Below are 5,984 nucleotides of genomic sequence, written 5' to 3' on the forward strand. Positions count from 1 at the left end.
TCTGGGCCATGATTTCAATATCCTACCATTGAAGAATAATAATTAAAATAAGTCATAAAGCTATTTCTTGGTCTGTGGATGCAAAAAAAATTCTGGCCTGAAAACTGCTCTTTGCAGGGACATCAAAACCATCACAGTTCCACCTGTCTGCATGGTTCCAGTGTAATCACTAGCATTTGTCATCACCTTTATTTCCATCCAGATTTATTTTAAATAGCAGTGCTCCTTTCTAGAGCAATTTGTACTACTCCTCGTCTCTGTTTCAAAGGCATTTTGAGTAAACAACCTTATTTTAACAAAGCAGATGGAAACCTTTTTATAGCTGTGAGGCACTGACAGTATATGCATCCCTGAGCTAGCTCTATTCTGCAGTACTGCTCTCTGCTGTACTAAGGAAATGTCCAAAGTCATTAAAGTGTTGGATATAACCCATCCCACTTCAGATAAGGTGGATTTTCAAGGTTGTAATACTGCTGAATTAGTTTTACAGGTACTCCAGAGATACGACTGAGAAACTTATATTGATTTCTCTGGCTTCTTGTTAGAAGCTGTTATCTGAAAGGTGAAAGTAGATCAATCAGGCTTCCTTGAGAAAGGCACTGGAAAGCACTGGGGCTCAGGGATCATGTACATGCCTGCATCATGATGGTGTGCCTCTGTGCTGGCCTGGCCATTGCATTTTCCCATCTGTGGGACAATGTTCACCTCATGCTGGAGCCTCAGTAGTGCCAATTGGACAGCTGCTGCTTTTGAGGAATTGTCCTCTTGCAGTGCAGGATGTTCAACACAGGTCTCACAGGAGGTGACAGTGTCCTTTTTTGCTGTTTCCACCATTCCCACAGGCAGCTGCAGGTTTCTGGCCTTCTTCATTCTTGCAGAACCACATCCTGGCCTCCAACAAAAGGAGTCTCTTATTGGGTGGCCACACTATTAAACATATCTGAGTAGGTTATTTTAGTTAATCCCTGCCTCATTGCACAGGTCCTTCCTAGGTAGATGACATAATATCTAGAAAAAACAAGAAAAGGCCCAGAAGAGAATATTCCTCATACCTCTATACTAAGTCAAATATGATCATGGAGCTATCCCCAGAACTCTGGTTCTGGAATTCTCCCTCTTGCCCGGCCTGGATTCCCTTTGGTGCATCCCAGGAAATGCTTAGGTGCCATTCCAAAGTCACAGGAAGGGTTTGCACCATTAGACATCAGCACTTACTTAGTGGCTGTTTTGGAAGGTAATTTGAAAAGCGAGGGAGTTGTAGGGTACGCGCTCTAAGGGCAGTACGGAAATGAGGGGCTGGGTTGAGAACAAGTCACCACAGCTACGGGGATCGGGCATCTCTCAGTGCTGCTCTGGCCATGCTTGCTTCCTCCTGAGCATATTAATTAGACAAACTGTTATTATGTGGTGTCTAATCAAATCCTTCTTTTATCAAATTTATCAAATGACAAGACACAACTGACATTCAGATTCCCTCTCATTGAGCTCCTTCAGCAATTTTTCTACTTCAAACCCTATAAGAGAACTGACATGCATCCCTGAGATCTCCCAGTGCTGGGCTTATTTGGAGTGAAGACTCTTCTGTTTCTGAGGCCAGGCTTTTGAGTGCAAGTTAATCGTCTGGCCTGCACTTGTTTGAAGTGAAAAGACAAAGGGAAAGATGAATAAAATATTGTTATTTTGTCATGTGAAGTGACTTGAGGCAATTTCAATGTTTGGTTTCTTGCCCATCATGGGAGCATTTATGAATTCCCAGCTTTGTCAGGAAAATATAACTTTTTTCATTGCTGATTACCCTCCTGGTGTGAACTGCATAATTTCTTACTCAGAAGAAGATTATTGTAGCCATTTATTTTCTGGTTAAACTGGTGTAAATAAAACAATTACACTGAAATGATTGAATTTTCTCTTTAATGCATGAAACACAGATGCAGAATACACAGTCCATTAAAAAAACATTCTTACTTCCAATCAGATTTATATGAGAAAATTATCAACAAAAATATATGGTTTTTGCTCTCTGTTTGGGGAGAAAAGCAGAACAAGGCCATATGCTGAATATGCTTCCACAATTTATGGAGAATTCATGCAAGATAATGAGCTTCTGCTCTGTGCTAGGAGATGTGGGGTTGTCCCTTTATTCCCACTGAGGGGCTTTTAGTGTTCACACTAATTATTCCCACTGATTAGGAACCTTAAGGAAGTTGAGCCACGAATAGCAGTGTAGACACCGCGAGGGCTGTATTGCTTCTGTCTGGGGAGAAATAAGGAAATAAGGATAGGAACCCCCCTGTGCTGGTCGCTCCAGGGCTGTGCACATGAGCAGATCCATCCACTGCAGCGTTGTGGTGAGTGAGCAGAAACCTAACTCACTCTGAGCACCCAATTACACGTCTGCTTTACTCCTTTGATGAAGGCTTATATGGCTTGGTTCTTCTTCTTTTGATGTCAAATTAATTCTCATTGGCCTTTCTTTGTAGCTCAGGGCAACAGACATCAGCTCCTTGCAGGATGATAAACAGCAAGCAGCCACAGTTGCTCCTGTGCAGAACCTAAATCAATGACTGCTTTGCAATTGTGGTTAGTCAAAGATGCTGTCCTCTGGTTTCTTAATGCGTAGTTTTCCTGTGGGGGGACAGAAATACAGAATTCCTTAATACATTTTTTGGACCTCTCTTCAGTAAATCAAGACATGAAACTGACTGTTCGTGACAAATTTCTGGGTAGGTGAGAAGCTGGTGACATTTTCTCTGCCTGTTAATTATGTGAAATGTCTTATCTTAAATTTTGCCAAAGTGTTTATTGGTCTCTGGAGACTGCAACTTATGGTGAGCTTTTCAGAGAGCAGTGCTGATGCCTCCCCAGTGTTGAAGGGTCATAAGCAATCAATTCACTCTTGAATTATCTGCACTGCTTGTCTGGGGTTCATTAGCATGAAAGTATTTAAACAATAAAGTAGAGACACAATACATCTCTTGCCTTTCCGCTTCAGTGGATATTTTGGGTTTTCCACCTGCTCAGTGGATGGCATGGAAACAAATGGCCATTTACCCTTTGTCTTGCTCCAAGCATTCTCTCTCCCTGCTCTCCAGCAATAACATAATTTGATTTCTTGCTTTGAGACCTAGAAAAGCCATTTCTAAGAGAAGGAAAACATTCAGACAAGGTTTTGCCATTGCTATGTGCATCATTATTTTGTGTTTTTCTAATAGCTGTAATCAGCTCAAGAAGTTGTACATAAAATGTGTGAGGTGATACATATTTAACTACTGCTTTCTGTCAGGGCCTACTGACCTGCCCATGCTCTAAGAGACCAGTGTTGGAAGAAAGTGTTAGACTAAGGATCTTTCAATTACAATTGCTTATATAATTTTTCAGACACTTTCTCTAGCTGTATTGGAAAAGCTAAGCTGGAGTGTCAAACTAGACCTTTACAGAGAAGTGTTCTTTACCATTGATGATGCTGTATTAGATGGAATTATTTTCATCAAATCTCATGAATGCCAATGCATTTCAATGTGCAAATATCGAAAACGCAGGAAAGGAACTGATGGCCATCAGGGAATACACAGCATCCTGCAGGTCATGAGCTTTTCCTGATCCAGGGCAAAGCCCTGATTTCTATACCTGGCTGACTCTGGGGCTGGTTGCAAGCACCTTGCTTCACTTACAGCAGCAGCAAAAGCCTTTCCCTAGGCTGCCCGAAGGGCTGTGGGAAAGGCTGTGCAGATGCACTACGAAGAAGAATAATTTATTGTTTGCTTTGGCCAATAAAGTTGGCTGCTATTTGGGCTCTGCTCCATCAGGCAACTAAAATGATGGATTTAAGCATTTGATGCAAATGTTTACTTGAAAAGAACATACATATGGTTTGTTTTGTCCCAAATGAAGTAGGAATAGAGGCTGAAACAGAGGTCAGTTTTATTGCTCCTGCTCCCAGGCCCTGCTCCTATCCCAGACAGCTCTTCATCCTAAATATGCTTTATTTTGCTTTCTGTCTGAGATATGTTCCCAAGTCTTCTCCTTCCCTTGTCTAACCTCCTGATGCTGCTCTCTGACTGCAAAAGTTCTGCCTTTACCTAAGACATTTCTCACCTGCTAGCATGTGATCTGTGTTTTGGAGGCAGTTCCTGGGTTTGGGTTTTTGGATCCTACAAGACAATTTTGACTGCATCTTTCGTTCAGGTGGGATGAAGCCTTGCTCTCATGCAAAAAGGTCTCAGCTACAACAGGCTTTCAAGCACAGGTCCTGTTAAGAGTCATGTTTACCCAAAATCAGCAAGGATTTCTCATTTGCATAGGAGGAGAATTTGAACTACTCATCTTCCTACACTGGCAAAAATTTAATTTTCAGGCATATTGTCCCTTTCTTTCTTATCCCATCCTTTCCCCCTTTCACTTAACACATTTGCCATCATCCCTCCTTATGTCCTTTCTCCAAAAACAACCTCTCTCTGTTGTTTTTGGGGGTCTCTGCTGTTCTCTGGGGTCAAAAAACCCATTCCCTGTAAACAATCAGGGGCTCTGTAAGGGGCTCTGGAAGCACTGGCCTTACCTGTGCATCTTCCTCCTGGACACCCATGGTCAAAACACCTTCCCCACTTGCCACCCCTCACTCCACTCCTCCCACCCTTCACACATTCTCCTCCACCCCATCTCTGTCAGGAAGTTTACTTACTTTACATCTTGCTCATTTTTGTACCAAACCTCTCTGTAAACAGACTTCCCCAGTGCAGGGTGCGGTGTTGCAAGCTGAATATATTTTCACCTCCCATGAAACCATACTGAAAGCTCTACCCCTTTTCTCTCCAAATCACTCACCAACCAAGTCCCAGCTGTATATCTCCACAAACACACCACCAGCACTCCTCCTCCGCTCCTGGGGAGGCAGGCTGCTGAAACCAGGAATAATAATATAAGAAAAGTAGGTCATCTGCTCTCTGAGAATGTGGAATACAAAACTGAGCCACTGAATGCTGGGTGAGCACAAAGAAGTTAAATCAACTATCAAATCAAACTGATATAGAGCAGAAGTTTTCCTGAATTTTAATACAGAGCTTTTCTCCTCAATCGTCTGGCAGTGTTGGTGCTGGCGGGGCTGGGCTGCCAGTAGGTCATCTGCTCTCTGAGAATGTGGAATACAAAACTGAGCCACTGAATGCTGGGTGAGCACAAAGAAGTTAAATCAACTATCAAATCAAACTGATATAGAGCAGAAGTTTTCCTGAATTTTAATACAGAGCTTTTCTCCTCAATCGTCTGGCAGTGTTGGTGCTGGCGGTGGTCCCAGCTCCAGAGGCTCCTTCTGTGCTCTGCTGACTGGACGCAGTAACAAGTACTGTGTCATGGATATGGATTTGAAGGCACATAATTATACTATATGTGATTACTTTTCAGCATTGCCAAGTGTTTTTTTAAAAGTATCATTTGATGCTCTTTGCCTCTTGATTTTGCTGGGGAGCATTCTGCAGCATAACATTTTAAACGTGGCCAGAACCTCTGACTTTTCCTATGCAGAAATGATAGGAAAGGGGAGGGAACATGCTATACACACAAATTGCAGTCTTCCTATTCCAGCACCATCTCTCCTGGGTTGATACGCTTCTGAGAAATTAGAAAAACCGTGAAATAGTCAGAAGTGGAATAATCTGTTCAACAAGATGGAGTCTTTCTAGCTTTTATTATTTGGCAGGGAATTATGCCCTAAAGCTTGAAGCATTATTGAGGTGCTTGTGCAAGGAGCTGGAGAAAACTGTGCTGCCTTTAACAAGGCTACAATTTTACAATCAGGCAAAGTGACCACAGTGTCATCATGTCTGGCCAGAGTCCCAATATTGTTGAAAGACGTTATTATGAGAGAATCAGTGAGCACCTCTCCACTGTAAGCCTGCCATGAACCTTCTGAAAAGCATTTAAAGGACTTTGGAGGTGGATTTCCACTGCTGTGTTATCAGTGTCTGCCTTTCCCAGCGTGTTGCTCGCTG

The 5,984-nt window shown here is 42.5% G+C and overlaps 1 long non-coding RNA gene across 1 annotated transcript; it reads right to left on the reverse strand.

Moving 5' to 3' along the window:
• Positions 1 to 1,910: 1,910 nt before the first annotated feature.
• LOC108445676 lies at positions 1,911 to 4,818 on the reverse strand. The gene is made up of 3 exons (XR_001860624.1): positions 4,679 to 4,818; positions 4,096 to 4,249; positions 1,911 to 2,625 (listed from the first exon to the last, which is right to left on the reverse strand). It is a non-coding gene; the product is annotated as an uncharacterized LOC108445676 (long non-coding RNA).
• Between the last annotated feature and the right edge of the window lie 1,166 nt (positions 4,819 to 5,984).

Source organism: Corvus brachyrhynchos, unplaced genomic scaffold (assembly GCF_000691975.1).
Source record: "Corvus brachyrhynchos isolate BGI_N302 unplaced genomic scaffold, ASM69197v1 scaffold302, whole genome shotgun sequence".
Classification (NCBI taxonomy): domain Eukaryota; kingdom Metazoa; phylum Chordata; class Aves; order Passeriformes; family Corvidae; genus Corvus; species Corvus brachyrhynchos.